General features: G+C 48.0%; 1 protein-coding gene and 1 long non-coding RNA gene across 9 annotated transcripts in view; one reads left to right on the forward strand and one right to left on the reverse strand.

The window, feature by feature from the left end:
• LOC109494931 overlaps positions 1–4615 on the forward strand; it is a 29011-nt gene extending 24396 nt beyond the window's left edge. For all 4 annotated transcript variants that reach the window (XR_002150101.3, XR_002150109.3, XR_006588402.1 and 1 more), the window contains 2 exons: positions 3680–3828; positions 4146–4615. This is a non-coding gene — a long non-coding RNA (uncharacterized LOC109494931). The remainder of the gene's footprint in view (positions 1–3679; positions 3829–4145) is intronic.
• SPATA13 (spermatogenesis associated 13) overlaps positions 1–19170 on the reverse strand; it is a 349273-nt gene that overhangs the window by 175022 nt on the left and 155081 nt on the right. The gene's annotated exons all lie outside the window — the stretch shown is intronic.

Here is a 19170-nt window from a genome sequence, read left to right on the forward strand (position 1 = left end):
TAGGACAGGCTTTGTCAGTGGGATCCGGGTAACTGAAGTCTGCTGCCTGAGGTTCCCCTATCCTGAACCTCGTGTGGCTAGTTACTGCCTAAAATACCATTAACCCACATGCTGCTCTCCTGCCCAATCTGCCAAGACTCCCAGATCCACTCTTCCCCCTTCGCCTCCAAGGCTCTCCAGAAAGCGACCCCTCGCCACCCGTCCAGTCTCCTTCCTCCCATCCGCAATATCCTCTTCCTCAGCTCCGCCAGGACCACGTAGTGTTCTCTCTCTTCCGTGAGGCCTTGGCCAATGCCGTCCCACGAGGATTTTCCCTTCTTAGTCCCGCTCACACCTTCCTGGCCAGCGCCACCAAGTTGACATCTAGTGGCTCTCTAGTTTTTGTTCACGCACGTTTTTCTCCACCTGTGAGTGGAGCATCTTCCAGAAATATGGGTTGAGTCATCTTAGATACATTAAGTATCTACTCTCACTGCGTTATGCATTTTCCTTTTTGTATTCTTGACTACGTCACATAACAGGCAAAGCCACATTCTATTGGTCTTTAAAAGCACACAGTACTCTGGGGTTCCCGGGGTGACTCAGTCAGTTAGGCGTCCGACTTCAGCTCAGCTCATGATCTCAGTTTGTGAGTTTGAGTCCCACGTCAGGCTCTGTGCTGACAGCTCAGAGCCTGGAGCCTGCTTCAGATTCTGTGTCTCCTTCTCTCTCTGCCCCTCCCCTACTTGTGGTCTGTCTCTGTCTCTCAAAAGTAAATGTTAAAAAAAAGAAAAAATTAAAGCACACAGTACTTTAACACCCTTTTCTTCAGCATGCACTGGCTTTCTTTTCACTTTTACTAGGCAACTCCTCCCCAGAGTGTAACAAATCCCATCGAGGCTATTAATACCTTTCTTCTCCGACGTGTAAATTAAGGATTATAGGAAGTATCTATCTCCCAGTCTTTCTCTGTTCCTAGCACAAATCTAGCTATACAAATGCTGTTTTTCAGGCTGGCCTCTACCCTCTGACTCTTCTTCCTGGGCCCTGGCATTGCTTTCTCTACATCTCTTAACATTTCACTGGGCTTATGTCCTCTGTGTACTCAAATTAACCAAGAACACCGTAAGAGGAATGCTATAGTCAGCTTCTTGGGACTGCATTAGTCTTTGCCTCTGAAGGGACATGCTTTAAACATTGTCCAAAGACTGCAAAGTCCGTGTTGGGCTGGAATCCTCAAGCTATTTTACAATGCCATGGCTGTTACAGAGACAGCCCTACCTAATACCATTAAGAGAAGAAAAGAAATCTGATCACCACCTATTGTCCAGTTAGTCGGGATTTTGTGGCCATTCTAACAGATCAAATTCCTCCAAAGCAGTAGGATTTATACATTTTAATCAAGTAACCTGTCCATGCCTTTCTACACTCTCTCTTCACGAGCATCACCAATACCCAAACTGGAGTCATGTCAGCATTGCCGCGAGCTGAGAAGAAGGTGACTGGTACAGGTCTCCTTTGACTTGCCTGGTTTTGAATAGTGGCCCATTGTGGCGAATGGCTGCACGCTTAACGCTGCCTATGTTTACACTGCCCCTTTCCTCTCCACTTTCTGCCACCTCATCCCAACCCAAAGGACACCCATCTCCTCATCTCCTGTGAGGTCACAGCTCTGTTAAAATGTCAGTCTAAAAGTGGGCAGGAATGAAGGCTCTCAGGAGAGGGGTCAGCACCTTAAGTCTGAAAGCGAGCTCCGGCCAGGAACTGGGAGACAAGGGCAGGGAGGCCAAGAGCCAGAAATGAGCTTGTCATCCATGGTCCAAACACTGCCACCAAAGGAGCCTGGAAGCACGGTCTCTGTGCCTACACCCAGGGCCAGCCTGGGAACGGGGAACAGGATCTCAGCGGCAGCTGCAGCCGACCGGCGAGCCACATGCAGGTGCCAATGAGGGGCAGGATCACAGCCACCTGCAGGGACCGGGGGACCTCCACCAGCGACTCAGCCATGCCGGAACGAAGCCTTCCTGGGCTGGCCCGGCACAGCTGGTGCCGTAAAGCAGCCGAACAGGATGGTCATCCTGCTGTGCCCAACCCTTGTCAAACAAGATGCCTTCCATGCAGCACCCGGCAGCGTACCTGGGGCTCGGTGCTGAGTCACATGGTTCACGTTCTGTGCCCTTGTCCTTTTGGCTTAGGAGGTAGAGCTTACAGGCATTCTTTATTTGTCCATCTCGATGCGGGAAGAGGTTGGAGGAAGGTGGGTATCTGCTCTCTTCACCTTGGTATGATGTTCCCACAGGATGGGAAACACGTGGCAAAATGGATCACGGAATCAGACCGATGTGGGTTCAGATCCTAACTCGCCCACAGACAGTCATATGACCAGAAGCAGGAGGCTCAATGTCTCTGGGAACCGAGTTTCTACTCTGCAAAGTAAGGATAATAATGGCCTCACAAGGCTAGGATTAGGGTTTCCTGGGATAGAGCACTCACGGCTCACGGATGACACAAGTCTGAGATTCAGTGAGAAGCTGCCTCCCCACCCCCACCCATCGTGTGCTAAGAGCCTTTTCTGGCCGAGCCTGGACCAGACATGACCTTATCTAATTTCAGGGCCACCACACGAAATAGGTATGATTGGGATGCCTGGTGGCTCAGTCGGTTGAGCGTCCAACTCTTGATCTCAGGTTCATGAGATTGAGCCCCACATCAGGCTCTGTGCAGAGCCTGCTTGGGTTCTCTCTCCCTCTCTCTCTGCCCCTCCCCGCCTCAATAAATTAATAAACGTTAAAAAAAAAAAGAAATATGTATGATTATTCCCATCTTACGGGTGAGGAAATCAGATAAACAACTTACTTCAAGAGATCTGGCCAGAGAACAAAGCATTGAAGCTCCATGTTTCCAACCCCCATTTTAAGCCCTTCCTCCACTTTTGGGGGCCATTTCAGAACTTCTGGGACTATCCCACTGCGAGATGTGGCATCAAGTTGCCAGAACATTTCTAAAAAGAGTAACCCCCCCGTGTTGGGTGTTCTATGCTTTCATCTGGCGGGGTGTTTTGAGCAAAGTGTGGGTGCCACTGGGACATCCCCACACTCAGGCAACACATCTCTCTTTATAATTGGCCTCACTGCTCAAAAGCCTGGGAAGAAAGACCACAACTTGGAAAACAACAGCTTTTTAAGTTTAGAAAACACGTTTTTTGTTTTTTTTTCTGCCTTGGGTCATTCGTCTTTTAAAAATAGAACCCAGCACCAACTGATTCATAAGTGTAAGAGTATATTAATGATAGCACTGCCGGGTGCTGAGGATTGTTACCTACACAACACTTCCGTTCTGATGCCCTCCCCTCTTCTCCTCATTCCATCTACCACGTATTTGTTTTTTTGTCTTATTTTGCTTTTTAAATACTAGAGAACATGTGGAGAGGAAAAAGAGCAAGCAAGAAGGGGAAGGCAGAAAAGGCACCATAGTATCCTTCCCAGATCTTTAGACACTTGCAACTGCCTTAAACATGAAGGACTTTCTAGACATTCTACTGCAGGTCCCAGTGACTCTCTACCTGGAGGTGTTCTCGGGTTTGGCATGGGCCAGAATTCCAGAAAAAAAGTGCCCTGGGAGCAGCCCTCGTGCGATGACAGCTAGGGGCTGCAGATTAAACGCCTCAGTCTTCTTCCCTCTCTTGCTGCCCTGCCACCAGATAAGTGACCTAGACTCAAATCGTGATCTCAGCGGCTTCTGGATGAGCCCAACCTAAGAAGCAGTTTGTAATCAGTCGAAGCCTGGGAACGGACTGCCAGCTGTCTCAGCAGCAAAAGGCCCCTGGTTGACGATGAATCTACTAACAGGGTAAAGAGAAAGCATGTCTGCTCCATCTTCTCCCCAATGTCCCCAGAGGCAGGGAAACGCACGGTCTTCGAAGGGGATCTTTCCATAGATCATGATTCCAAACTAAGTCGTTAAGGGATATATATGCCAAATCCCTAAGAAATACAGAGGGGGGGGGGGAATATATATATATATATATATACACACACACACACACACACACACACACACACACACATACATATACATGTATATATATACATTTAGGGAGTAATTATCTTTTAAGGAGCAAATTCCCACACTCACACAAAACGTGAATGTGAATTTTTTTTTTACAGATACTGAGAAGGGCGCAGTACCTTCTGTGGCATTTCTGCCCAAAATGCATACCCTCCGCCTAACGTGAGGAAACATCAGAGAAATCCAAATTGAGGGGATAACTGGCTGGTGCCCTTTGAAAGTGTCAAGGTCATGAAAGACACAGAAAGACTGAAGAAGGGGAATGGTTTGGAGCAAACACTTTAGTTTGACAACTGAATGTAATGCGGGGTGTTGGATTGGATCCTCGACCAGAAAGAGGACATGAGTGGGAAAAATGGTAAATTCTGAATAAAGCCTGCAGGTTAGTAAAAACAGTGTTGAATCAATGTCAGTATCCCGGTTTGGGTCATCGTGCTGTGGCTGTGTTAGACGTTAACATTAGGGAAGCTGTTGAAGGATACACAGGAACTCTGTACTATTTTTACCACATCTTTGTCAGTGTAAAATTATTTTAACATAAAGGTTAAAAAAAGCATCCCCTACAAATGATTAACACTGTCAAAATTGCTCTAAGCCCAGGACTGTGAATCATAACTGGAAAAAACTTGGATTTTTTTTGGTAAAAAGCGAAAAAAAAAAGGGGGGGGGATTGGGAAACACTGCCTGGTCTACCTTTTATAATCACACACAAGCTGGAACATCCAGAGTAGAATTTCTAAGTCATAGCTCACTCTTGCAAACAGTGTTTTTAAGGGGTTGTTTCTACCAAGTTCATCTGAGATTCTTGAGCCACGTGGGTAAATAGCTACGTGAAGACCTAACACCCCATGTGCCAGCGCAAGTTAGAGGGCAGTTCTGAAGACAAGGAAAATACCAGACTTCCCCAAACTGGTGGTTAGTTGGGTCTGACAGAACACATTATTGTCCCGACACAGGAATTAGAAAAAAAAAAAAAAAAAATCGACGGTGTTCACTTTTTTCTTCTCCAACTGAGGCTCCACAGTTGGTGAGATAAAACTTTTATAGGCTGCCCTGTTTGTAACCTGCTTAATGAACATCCATTAAATACCACCTGTATACAAGGCACTAAGGCTGCAAAAATAAAAAGAACTCAAACCATTTCCTCATGAAGTATTCATTTTTTTTTTTAAGCAATCTCTATACCCAACATGGGGCTCAAACTCACAACCCCAAGATCGAGAGTCACAGGCTCTACCGACTGAGCCGGCCAGGCACCTCTGAAGTATTCATGTTCCAACAGAGGCTACCTTCATTACGTTATATTAACTCTTTAATAGCTTATCAGTAAAACACTTAGAAAATTAGCCCGGATTTTGTGGGCCCACTGCCTCATTATATCATCATTTTGGGCTTTTTCACTTCAGTGAGCTGCAGAGATCCACAAACAATACCTAGCTTAATTTTAGTCCTGAATGTTTAATAAACCGCAGATAGTCGTTTCACAAGGACCTACACACAAACAGAAATACAAATAAAACCAAACTTTTCAACAAGCACATCTGACCTCAGCAGAGAGAGGCTGACTCTGGATCTTTCTACATCTGACCCTATTTGTATTGGGTTCCGGAATCTCTCACCCCAGGTCCCACCAACTCTCTTGTTTAGAAAGCGCTTTGAAGATGAAAATTCTATAGTTGAATCACTAGTTTCACTTCCAACATCAATGAGTCCTTTATATTTGGAAAATATCCTCTCTTCCTGTGGAAAGAACAAAGTGTGGATTGATTATCTGAGCATCTCAGCATCTGACAGAGTTCTAGACCTTCCCCAAATCCAACACAGTATTCAAGGATAACAATGCTTTAAATATGAACTAACTTTAACCTAAACTACCAGGCTTGTGTTTAGTAACCATAAAGCTGGAGAGCCGTTTACCCGTTTACCCCTACAAACATAGACGTGAAAACAGAAGCAAATGGATTTGACTTATTATGGCCTTTGCAATCATAGGTTATTAGTCTCAGATTAGAATTAAAAGCCCTAGGGGCACCCGGGTGGCTCGGTCGGTTAAGTGTCTGACTTCATCTCAGGTTATGATCTCACAGTTTCTGAGTTCGAGCCCTTTATCAGGCTCGACGTTACCGACTTCGGAACAAGAATAGATGATGTCAATTCAGCAAATGATTCCAAGTCACACAGCTAAGCAGCCCAGAACCAGGAAGCCACCCAAGTGCTTGACTCTATGTAGCTATGTGCTTTCTACTTTACTAGACTGGCAGAGTTGATGTTTATAATTCCAGTGGTTAGTAAGCACTGAAATCTTGAGACCTACTTTATATGTTTTTCAAATTCAAATAGTTTAAAATTTCAAACACATAACTTTCTCCGTTACCTTGATGTAACAGATGGTAATAAACCTACACAGATTGTCCTCAGATTCTGTCACTCACCTGCCAGTTTTCTGCTCTTTCCCCATCAGAAGAGCCTTCCGCTCATATTTTCTTTTCCAGTATTGTTGTGAGCTGAAAGGTACCACCCCTCAAAAGAAAATAGGTTTAAGTCCTAATAATGCCTTAGACCTTATTTAAAAATAGGGTCCTTACACTATTATGCTGAGTGAAATAAGTCAGTCACAGAAAGACAAATAACACGCGATTTCACTCGTGTGGAATTTGAGAATCTCAACAGATGAACACAGGGGAAGGGAAGCAAAAAGAGGATGAAAACAGAGAAGGAGGCAAACCATAAGACACTCTTAAATAAGAACAAACTGAGGGCTGCTGGAGGGGTGGTGGGTGGGGGGAGGGGCTGAATGGATGACAGGCATGGAGGAGGGCACTTTTTGGCATGAGCACTGGGTGTCATATGTAAGAGATGAGTCACTGGGTTCGCCTGCTGAAGCCAAGACTACACTGTATGTTAACTAACTTGAATTTAAATTAAAAAAAAAATAGAAAAGAAAATAGGGTCGTTACAAATGTAGTAAAATTAAGATGAGGTCATACTGGATTAGGGTGGGTCCTAACATGGCCGGTGTCCTTCTAAGAAGAGAGGGATTTGTACAGACACCAGGGAGAAGGCTGTGTCAAGATGGAAGCAGGGGTGGGAGCGATGTGTCTACAAGTCAAGGGGCAGCCAAGATTGCTAGCAACAAGCAGAAGCTGGAAGAGGCAGGTTAGGAAAGTCCACCAGGGCCCTCACAGACAGCGTGGCTCTGCCGATACCTTAATTCAGCCTTGCAGCCTCTGGAACTGGGAGAGAACAAATTGATGTTGCGTTCAGGCACCCAGTTCATGGCAATTTATTATGACACCCCTAGGAAAGTAATCCAAGCATGTTATTAAATAAGATGCTGAAAGCCATTAACACCCCACTAGATAGAGAATATAAAAAGATATTTTAGGACCAAAACAAACAACTGGTAAGCAACCATTGAAAAAAACATATTCAATGTATTGAAGCAAATGCCCATTAAAAGACCAGTGTGGTAGCTCTTTTATTCAAGTAGCAAAATTCAGCCTAATGTCAATAGTCAATGCCGGTCCAGTTGTGGGGAAATTAACAAGCTACAACCGTCTTAGAGGAAGTGTAGAATTGGTACAACCCTCCCGAGAAACAGTTTCAGGGGTACTGTCACTAGCACCTCTGGGCATCTGATGATCATGTCCCAAAGGAAGAGCGTAAAATTTCAAGAACACACAGTAACAAGAGGTAGTTGGACACATCACCAAGTGTCAGACTTCATAAAATAGAATAGTTCAGCTGCCTGCCTCCAAGCCCTTTCTGGGTCTGACGACCCACTCTGTGATGAGGCACATAAGATGCTCAAATGAAAGTCTGAGAGTACAGGCACTTCTTGGTAGTGCGTAATATGGCCTCTTGAGAATATTATTCTCACTTACTATCCCTTCCTGATAACACTTAAGCTGAATTTTGGGGCACCTGGGTGGCGCAGTCGGTTGAACATCCGACTTCGGCTCAGGTCACGATCTCGTGGTTCGTGGGTTCGAGCCCCGCGTCTGGCTCTGTGCTGACAGCTCGGAGCCTGGAGCCTGCTTCAGATTCTGGGTCTCCCTCTCTCTCTGCCCCTCCCCTGCTCATGCTCTGTCTCTCTCTCTCAAAAATAAATAAACATTCCGAAAAAAAAAAAAATTACTTAAGCTGAATTTAAGGAGGCCTTATTCCAAAATCCCACTCGAGTCTTAAAACTGGTAATACAGATCTCATTCTACAAGCCTTCAGAGTAAAAGCTATTTCCTCTGTTACAGATGTAATTTCTCACAGAAGTCCTCCCCACTTTACTGAAGAGGAAACTGAGGCACCAAAACATTTTGCAGATTGAAGGGGGCCCCTGGGCTCCCTCACTGGTGGCAAAGCCGGGACTAGAACCCATGCCTTGTCATTTCAGTCTGTAGTGGTCTTGTGCTCCACCGTGACACGAGGGAAGCCTTTGCCATGACCTTTTCAAGGTTCAAAGAGACTTAGAAGCTAAGTTACTCGAGGAAACTGAAGCCCACGGAGGCTACATAACTTTGCCAGGTTCACACGCCAATGCCAAGGTGTTCCATCTTACATCTGTGCTGGGTGACCGTATCTCTCAAAGGTAACGGAACGTACTTCATCCAATTTCCATCAGCTCACATGGCACCTAAATCCATCCAGCGTTTCTGGACCTGCCGGGTGCCAGCCTGGCGCTGGAGGCTACTAAGCCCAGGGGGCCCAGAGGTCAACAACACTGGGGGACACTGTGGTCCCCAAAGCCGAGCCCGTCCATTTCGCTTTGGGAGGTCTAGAATTAGAATTTATCTAATGAATTTTCTGAATATTCTAGTTATTTCTGCCCATGATGATCATTTAAAAGTAAGGAATATTTGTGGCCTGGCGGTGAAAGACCATTTGGAACCTCAGACAAATAATTTCCTGTTAATAATCTGCTTAGGAAAACTTCTCTCCCACACACGGGCCCAGCTGAGCTTAACGCTCCCTGAACAGCTTCTGAGGCCCACTGCTGTTTAAAGGCAACCAAGAACTTCTTAATTTGGCTCAGGAAAGTGAACACATTGTTTTCCGGAGATCCAAAGATTGATCTAAAAAGAAGTATCCCTGTCCCCACTGTCTTTCAGATTGTGCTAGGTTTGCAAACTTTTGTGAGAGAAAGAGGCTTGTCTCCGTCAGGCAAATGAATCATGCCAGAGGCTCCTAAGCTTGCCAGTGTTTACCCTCAGTAAATACCATTAGCATTTCATTCTGTTCCCCTTTATCCTGCAGTAATTCTCAGGATCAAGCAAAAATCTCCCAGGTGGGGAAAATGAGTTCTAACTTTACTGGGAAGGTGGGAAGTGAAGCATCTTGAGTGATGGTCTTTTGTAAAAGGAACTAACTCCTAACTTAGGAGATGATTTTAACCTTGGACAAATACGATTTCATAGCACACACAGAATTTCAACCTCCAGTAAAAATACATATTTGTCTAAGTTTGATGTGCTGCTTCCTGGCCGATTGTTGCAAATCTGAGGGAAAGAAAGGAGAGAAAGGAAAGGAGCTGGGGTTGGTTTTCATTTGGGGGTTGGTTTTTTTTTTGTTATTTTTTGGGGTGTTTTTTTTGGTAGTAGTTTGCTAAGGCTGCCATAACAAAGCACCACAAACGGAGTGGCTAAAATTTTGAGCAGAATTTTGTTTTCTCACCGTCTGGAGGCCACAAGTCTAAGATCAGGGTGTTGGCAGGGTCCCTTCTGTGGGCCACGAGTGGAGCATCTGTGCCCGGCCTCTGTCCTCGGCTCAGAGATGGCCATCTTCTCCGTGTGTCTGTGTGCATCATCTTCCCTCTATATGTGTCTCTTTGTCCGGATTTTCCCTTTCTATAAGGACACCAGTCATACTGGACCTAGGCCCACCCTACTGACCTCATCTAAACTAACTATATCTGCAAGGACCCTATTTCCAAATAAGGTCACATTTTGAGGTACTGGAGGTTTTAGAGGACACAATTCAATCCAGAACAATGAGTGAAGCAATCCTGAGGCTCATAAACCCAGTGAACCGAGGCTTTGTATTTTATAGGCCCAGGAGGCAAGGCTGGTGCTGCAAATGGCTAGGACGGTGAGTTTCAACTAGGAAACTGCAGGTTTTCCCTCCAGGCTCTCGGAGAAACAAGGGAGGTCTGAGGGCAACACTGCTGGGCTCAGAAGGGCCAAGTCTTGTCCTTGTGGGCCACAAGCTGGCAGGTGACTTGGTGACATAATTTACATTTCCCACAGAACATCATCTTTTGCCAAGAGTTCCGCAGTCGTCTGTATCATCTCAGTGAAACCTTACCAGGACCCCGTACGTCAGAGAGCAGCCCCCTCTCGTGGATGAGAAAGTTGAGACCCAGAGAGGTGGAGTGACCAGCTCAGGTCTTAGTTGAACAAGTACCAGGGCCAAGACTATGACCCACAGCTTCAGACACCCAAGGCCACGTCCAGGGTTTACTTCTCCAGATCAAAGACCCAAGTTTCCCACAGATGGCAAAGGTCGCTTTCAGCTCTAAATAGAATGTCACATCTAACCTCTCATGAATCTCGGGTGAAATTTTGAGCTACTTTGCTGCCCCTTCTTATTCTATCTGCAATGGCTGAAAAGTTTGGACTCAGTAGCTGTCTTGCTGAAGAACAATGTCTCTTGGGGAGGGAAGATCCTTCAAAGAATGTTCCCGACCCCACTGAAATTCATGCATATGAGCAAGTGTGCTTGCTTTTCTGGGAAAAGGTCTTTAGTGTTTCATCATCATCTTCTAGAGGTCAGTGGTCCTTAAACCAGTAAGAACCTCGGTCTACCACAGTGACACATCCAGGGTCTCCACTGGTGTTCCCTGCTCTTCTCCCCCTAGCAACTGTCTTGTCTCCTCTCTCCTGGAAGCACGTCCCAAGGGGATCCCTTTACAGATCTACGCCTGCCTAAACTGCCACTCTGGCAATTGGTTCAACCTCCAATTAGCAGGTGTTTCCCCACCCGCCCCTTTGATAAACCACAGGCAGAAGTTAGTCCCAGGGCTTATCTGTCCCTGAGCTGCACACCAGATCCCCCGGGATCCCAGGGCAAGACTACTCACTGGGAAGACGGCTGGCACTTGGGTATTCACGACTTGGACAGGCCCCTGAGACCAACATAACAACTCCAGCAGGTACTGTCTACCTGCTCACTCCTTGGAAAAAGGCCCAGACATCCTAAGGTGTGTGGGGGGAATTCAGGGGGCCTGAAGCCACAACCAATCACACGGCTTCCGAAGTTCCCTTCCCTTAGTATGCCAGGCAGGGTCTCACCCAGGCACCACTCTACCTCTGTCTTCACTTTGGACCATTTGATACCTGCCCCTACCCACTCTCGACTTTCTGCCAGCAACCACAAATCCCACATGGCCCTGGAAAGTCTGTGCAGTCAGCCTTACACCAGGATCTGGAGCCAACTGTCTCCCGGACCAGGAAAACTAAGAAGCTCTAGTGAAACTCCCAGGCGATGTGCTGTCTGTCTGGTCCAACACTGGGTTGCATCCTCTTCTGGAAGCCACATCCGCACCAGATGTAGTTCCAGTGCTTATGTCCCTGGCTTCATAACTTGTCCTGTTCCCTTGCCCCTTCGGGCCAAAACTCTGCTTTCTTTTGCCATCTTCCTTTGTGTGGCCCTGAACTATTGCCTGCCCTCGGCCCCGGTTCTGTGGGTGGGGCCAGTGCCCCAGTCCCCACCATCTGCTACAGTCTCCGGAGCTCTCTGCTCAGCCTCTCCACCTGCCCACCTGTTAGGGAACCCTAGGACACCTTTTGGTCCACCCAGCACCTGTTGCTTATCCCTGGCTTAGCCCCTGCTTATCCCATGACCTGCTTTTCTTCCCTGACCATCAGGTGTATCTAGCACCTGCCCCCCCTCAGTAGGAGGTTCCATTTCTGACTCTGTCAGTCTTCCCGGTGCCCACTGAAATGAGCCCTTCTGAAGCTGCGGGTGCTGGTGTTGAAATTTACATACAATGTTGCAGACATACAGAAATGTAACTTTGTTCCCTAAAATTGATCTCAAACGTCCTGAGAGCACAATCTCCACTGAGGGAAAAAAAAAGTGTAGCACAGTTATTGTGGCTGTAATTGGCTCTACCACATTGACTCGGTCTCTCTGGGGTGAATCCTCAGTGTTTCAAGTTTCTCTTTCCCATTCCCTGTGCACCATCTGGGCACAGGGCAGGTTTCGGGGGGCAGGAGGGGAGAGTGGCTGACCTCTGTGTTACCACCTGGTCCACACAGGCCTCACAGTCTCATCCCCTTGGTCTCTGGGCACCCATGTCTCTTGGCTACACCTGCTGCTGGACCACCCATCCACTGGGATGTGCGGGAGTCCATCAAGGATGCTGGCTTCCCCCCCCTCCCCTCAGCGGTAACACCCACGTGTGCTGTGTCCTCTTGGCGAACACCAAGTCTTTCATGGGCCCACCAGCTCTCTTTGCTTATCTACACACCGTGATGTAGCAACTTCTGGATCCCCCACCCCCACCTCCATTTACAAGCCATGGGAACCTAGATTGGCAAGAGGGAAGCCATCACCTACCATCTCTGCCCTAAGACAGCCACACAAATGAGAACCGGGACCAGAGCCCTCTCTGCGTTTTAGATCCCCTTCCAACCTCCTTGGAGCTTCTAAATATCTGCTCCTCACACTGAGGGTGAAATAGTCACCCTAACAGTGCTTGGGCAGATGGACAACACACACAGACCCTGCGATGGGGCCTCTGGAGCTGAAAGCATTCTCAGATTCAGACGGGCAGCCAGACAGTGAACCTCAGGGAACTTGGCCGGGCTAGCAGGGCACCTACCACCGGACTGGGGATCAGAGGCAAGGTTTCTGACTCCAGCGTTTGACGAATTAGCAAACGAGAGACCCAGGCACAGGGATTGTTTGAGAAAACTGGGGTCTAGTGGAAATCCTACACCTCGAGATGAAGACAGAGACCTGCTCCTAGAACTGAGGCCCAAGAATAGGGCCAGAAGAGGGGCGCCTGGGGGGCTCGGTCAGTTGAGCGTCCCACTTTAGCTCAGGTCATGATCTCAGGGTTCGTGAGTTCAAGCCCCGCGTCGGGCTCTGCGCTGACAGCTCCGAGCCTGGAGCATGCTCCCCATTCTGTGTCTCCCTCTCTTTCTGCCCCCGCCCCCCACTCACGCTGTCTTTCTCTCTCTCAAAAATGAACAAACATTAAAAAAAAAAAAAAAAAAAAAAAAAAGAATAGGGCCAGAAGAACACAGAGCACGATGTGGGTCCATCCGTGATTTTTCTCTAGCTCTCAGCATCAAAACCAAGCTACCATATGTCCAACCATAAGCTTTTTTTTTTTCCGTGTACTAGTTTCCCGTTCATCTAACACAGTTTTGCAAGCTCTGAATCCACATGCAAATGCTAACTCCATTGTTTACCTTCCGTCTTCTCCCCCCTTCTCTGCTGTCTCTAGGAACCAGTTACCCTTTGCCAGATCGCAGTGCTAGGACATCGTTTCCTTTACGTCCCTCTTCCTGCTCAAGAACCTGCGGGGGTTCGGTCGTCAGTCCGCACCCCTCGGCCTGCGAGGGGAGGAGGCTTTTAGCAACTTCTTCCGCTGCCTCCCGCCTCCCTGCCTTCCCTTCCCTTCCCTTCCCTTCCCTTCCCTTCCCTTCCCTTCCCTTCCCTTCCCTTCCCTTCCCTTCCCGGAACTTCCCGCCCCGCAGCTTCAGTTCCCTCCGGCGCGTCCTAGGTTTGTCCTGCTTTCGACAATGGCAAGTACCGACTTCCGCCTCGCTTTCAGATGAAACAATTATCAGGGCCTGCTTTGTGAGGCTGGCACACAGTCACGACAGAGGGAATGAAAATGAAAGAATCTGGCCCCGACTTCTAAGAAGTTTCCCTTTATGGGAATCCCTTGAAGTCGCCTTTCCTAGACTTCGAATTCCAAGTACCGCATCTTCCTAATGTTTTCCCCTAAGCCCGTTCCCGTCACATTAACCCCTTTTCGTGCCTTAGTAGGAAAGGGATTAATAATACTTTATACATAACACTATGCTTCTGAAATGTGTTCAACTAACTTTTGGACTTTAAAACGGCCCGTGGGGGTGTCAGGACGGCGATTTCTCCCCCCCAGTTCCGCATTCGGGTACACGACCGACCGAGGTCGCACACTCAACAGAAAGGTCCGGAAGCAGGGCTGGGACTCGGGCTCTGGGTCCCTTCTGTCCAGCCCCGCGCACGTCAGGACTGCGTTCGGCCAGCCCTGCGGACCCGAAGCCTGCGTACGGTGGCCGAGCCCCACAGCGGCCCATTCCTCTCCCGTTACATCCAGGGCCGACATGGCAGCTCCATGCCGTCCGCGGGTTCCAGGCTCTCTGTGTGTTTCTGCTCAGTCACACTTCGCACGTTGTCTTCCTCCTTGCGGTGGCAAAATGACTGCCACCGCCGAGGGACTAGCTCCGTGTTCCACGAAGGAGGGCAGGCGGCGAAAGGCAACATGGCGGCTATCAGTTACTTATCCTTTCCGAAGCGTTCCTGGAAGCCCCGCCCAGTGACCCCTCTCGCACCTCATTGGCTGAAGCGTGTCAGCTGGTCAAGCCTAACCGCGAGGGCGTCTGGGAGGCTGGAGGTACTAGGCTGGGCACGTTGGCACCCAGCCGCAAACCTGAGCTGTCGTGAACGGGGGACGGTCGGCCGTGTTTGCTGCGACGGCTTTCCTCCCTCCTCCACCTTCGCTTATTGTGGGTGGCCGCATCGTCGCCCGGCCTCCTCATCTCCTTGTCCTCTCTCACCCCGGTTCCCCACCCCCAAAAGTGTTACAATATCCCGGGAGAGCCAGGTTCTCCGACTGTTGCCCGTTTCTCAGCAAAACTATTTCAAGGAAGTGTTAGAGGGCCGACACTCCACGAAAGTAATTAATACGACTCCGTGAAAGTTGTATCCACCCTGGATTTTGTTACAGTTCCCGTTTCAAGTATGTGGTCCTCCGTAAACCAAAATACACGTTCTCACGAACAATTGGAACGGCCTGTAAAAAGCCCAACCTTTGCGCCTCCAGACTTTACCCCCTGGGTACCCGGAAGTAGCGCAAAAGGCCTTTGTCGGACATGCCTTGATCTTGGGGTCTTTCTGGGAGACGGGGATGCCGAGGTGGATGAGACAAGACCCCATGGCTTCCAAGTGCTCTCTGTCTGGGTGGGGAGACAGTCCGGTGTCCTGGTCGGGTAAGTTGGGATGGTTCTGTGGATTGAGTCCATGCCTCATGGGGCCCAGAGAGGAGGGACACTGGTGTGTGCACGAAGGAACAAGCACGAGGACTATTTGATGGGACACGGGCAAGGTTTGCCCAGAGCATGGTATGAATGCTCCTCTTTTTTGCTGTAAACAAATGCACGAAAACTTAAAAGCTCAAGCAAACGTTGGTTTTTTTCAAAGCGGCCACTAAGTGGACGTTCCTAACGCAGCCTTTGTTCCAAGCGTTCCTTTCCAAATGCAGAATGTTCCAAGTGCAGTTCCTTTCCTGGATTACTTCCAAGTGTATAGGAAAATCTTTTGAATTTGCTCACTGAAAAATCCTTGTCCTTGGGGGCACCCGGGCGGGTCAGTCGATTAAGCATCTGACTTTTGATTTCAGCTCAGGTCATGATCCCAGGGTCATGGGATTGAGCCCCTCATCAGGCTCTCCACGGGGCATGAAGCCTGCTTAAGAGTCTCCCTCTCTCCCTCTGCCCCTCCCTCACTCACACACGCATTGGCTCGCTCTCTTTCTAAGAAAAAAAAAAAAAAATCATTGTCCTTTAGGATTTCTTTGTGAGCATACAGGGACGTCTATGAAGATAAACAGGTGAATCAGGATGAAGCAGGATTGCTGCAGAGCTCCCCACAACTTTCTTTCCAGCAAGTTCACCTGCTGAGAGTCCCAGCCCCTTAATTACATAAGTGAAGCCTATAGAGAAAAAAGTAAAGAATTTTAAATTTTTTTTTCAACGTTTTTATTTATTTTGGGACAGAGAGAGACAGAGCATGAACGGGGGAGGGGCAGAGAGAGAGGGAGACACAGAATCGGAAACAGGCTCCAGGCTCTGAGCCATCAGCCCAGAGCCTGATGCGGGGCTCGAACCCCCGGACCGCGAGATCATGACCTGGCTGAAGTCGGACGCTTAACTGACTGCGCCACCCAGGTGCCCCGAAAAAAGTAAAGAATTTTAAAAGCCGTCAACATTTGAACAGACCTTTATTTATGTCCAGGACAACAGTGTGTTTACAGATTCTGTTGGTTTCTGTCCCCTCAGTTATGCGATAAGTGGTCACTTCTTCACATGTGGTCGGTTTTATCCTGAAAAACAGTTAAACCCTCAGCGTGCTATCAGCACAAAGAACTATCTACTTATCTGCTTAGGGAACGAGGATTTGGGACGATTAATCCTACAAAGCTGGCCACCTTTAAGCGTCTCGTCTTGTCTGAGAAACACCTTGCTCTCGTGACACTCCAAGAGGAGTTGAAATGTAGCCAATAAATCAGAAAAGTTACTCTTCCTTCCATGTGCTTCTAGAATTCTCAGCTTTGCTTTTGCCTTATTTCTGACCTTTTCTCATTTTCTCTCTTCTCTGTTCATGCTTTCTCTCCTCCCGGCTGGACCCTGGGACAGTGGCTCGACTCATGTTTGCTAAGCAGTCTCCTTTTCAATCCAGTTATAGGTCGGTGTCCATATTGGCTCATACTGAGTACTGGCAGGATTCTTCCTTCTGACCGCGAAGGTCTGGGCTCTGTTCACTTAGTCACCAGAACCATTAGCCTCTTTGTGCAAAGCCACTCTCTATTGCATCAGCCGGTGGCTCTCCGGTGTGGACTCCTGGGCACTTACGGGCACTTATTTCCCTGGCACGATTCGCTCACACAAGCCGCTGGGCACACATAGAGCTCGGTGCAAACATGCCTCCAGCAATGACAGGCCCTAAAACTGGGGATGAGGTCAGCCTGAGGGTTCACTGCCAGCACTGGGCAGAAAGAAAACATCCTGAAGGAAAGGGTGGGGTGGGGCAGCCTCCGGGCCACCTCACCCACCTCTTTGAACTTTCCCCAAATGCTGGGGAGCGGGAGGTGATTTTCTGGTTCAGGAAAAGACAACAGATCATCAGGAAGCAGCACAAGGCTAGGACTCTAGGGCCCTCTCGGGTCCTGACCTTTTGGCCAGATTCACGGGATTTTTAATCCACCACTTTGGTCCCAGAGCCATTGATGGGCTTTGGTCCCCAGGACGGGGGAATGATCGGTATCACTCCCCAGACAGGAGCTGGGTACGACTGGCTCAATTCTTAGGAGGAAGCATGCCTGACAAAAATTTGCCCTAAGTCCTGAATGATAAATAAATGATACATAAATTGGGCACACTGAGTATATAGGCAGAAATAGCCAGAAATCCTTGCAGGGATCAGAAGCTACTGGCTCTTCCTTCTGCCCCAGACACAGAGCACCATCCATCTCATCCAACGTCAGCGTCAGCAGGTACCATCAGGGGAATCAGACAGGTGACTGTTTAGCAGAACAAACCAACACTTTCTAATTAAAGTTTCTAATTAGGCCTCCACCGAGTGTCTGGTCTTTAGTGCTAGCTCTGAGGGCTGCAAAGAACCTTGGGCTCTTCTGACAGCCTTAACATCTCTCCAGACAGGCCCCAATTTGTGTGTGTGTGTGTGTGTGTGTGTGTGTGTGTGTGTGTGTGTGTGTGTGTGTGTATTTTAACTTTAAATCCTGCAACACAAAAGTTAACTTTAAAAGGATAGACCGTGGGAATTTAAGGATTAAAGTCAGGCTGGATTCTTGCTCCCTCCCTCCCACGCAGGACAGATTTCCCACTAAATTCTTTGATCACTGGATGTTCTTCTGACCCTCAATATTTTAGCGTGGGCTGTGCAAAGTGGACATTGCCACCAAAGTTCAGACGGTCTCTCTTTTCAGTGGATACCACCAGGACTTTGGATGTAAGGCCTGCCTTGCAGAAGTCACCTTTTAAAGTAACATAAATGGTCATTAGAGGGTCTCAGTAGATTGATGGCCGGAGCCTCAGGGTGACACAAAGGAGGGTTGCTCCCCTGGTGTTGAGTTAGCCCAGCATCTGCTGTGGTCACATTAGATCGTTGGTCTCCTGAAACTTTAGTGTAATCATTTATTTATCATCCTAAATAAAGAACATAATTTAATTTTGAATGGCAGAAAAAATAAAAAGGTTTTTAGATCACTTGTTTTCTTACCGGGTTTAAAGATCCATGTGTAGTAAAAATGTCATTGTATTGGAAAGGTAAGCACAAAATTCATCATTCCAGAAATAAGATACACTAAAGGCTGACCTTTACTTCATATTTTTAGTGGAAAGTAAGCACTTTCTTATCAGGTAGGACATTTTGATGCTAAAATCCTCCTTGAGTATATTTTTTGCTTCTCTCACTCCAAGGAATCCTGTTGCCAACAAACAAGGCTGTATGTCCATATCAATGGGGAGCTTTAAAAATGCAGATTCCTGGGCCTGGGACCAGCTAGGTTGTAAAACTGTAATTTAGGACAAGGAAGGACAGGCTAATTGCTAGTAAGCTACATGAGGCCTGGGCAGCATCCAACGGACCCTCCTGCTTGCTCTGACCTGCTACTCAGTTACCTCTCAGCTTTGTCCCGCTCTTCAAACAGCTAACCAGAAGCGAGAAAAATCTGACCGAGCACTGGGCTTAGAATAAATTTAAGTTGGTGCTTTAAAAGGTTTTGAAATCTTTACAGAGCAGGTTAGGTAAGTTCCCAACAGAACCGGCAGAGGCAGAGGTCAGAGCAGGCCCCGGATGTCATTTCCTCTCCAGGGCTTGACAAGTGCACATATGCCCCACAGAGCATGGGAAGATGCCTGATTGGCCATCGAGGAGTCCAGGTTATGGGCAAGGGTACCGGTCTGGACTGCTGGAATGGACCCCTACCGTGTTGCCTGTTGGAGGGCGCTTTATTCTTCTGACACCGCAGGACCCTAGGGTTTACAACTGATATGTTAGAGGTTCCTTCCATCCAGAGTCTCCCCCTCCAACTTCAAAGGGACTCGCAGACACCAGAGACAGTGTGCGGCAGGGGTTGGCCCTCTGATTACAAAGCAATTTACAGTCATTTAT

The sequence above is a fragment of the Felis catus genome, chromosome A1, assembly GCF_018350175.1.
Source record: "Felis catus isolate Fca126 chromosome A1, F.catus_Fca126_mat1.0, whole genome shotgun sequence".
NCBI lineage: Eukaryota > Metazoa > Chordata > Mammalia > Carnivora > Felidae > Felis > Felis catus.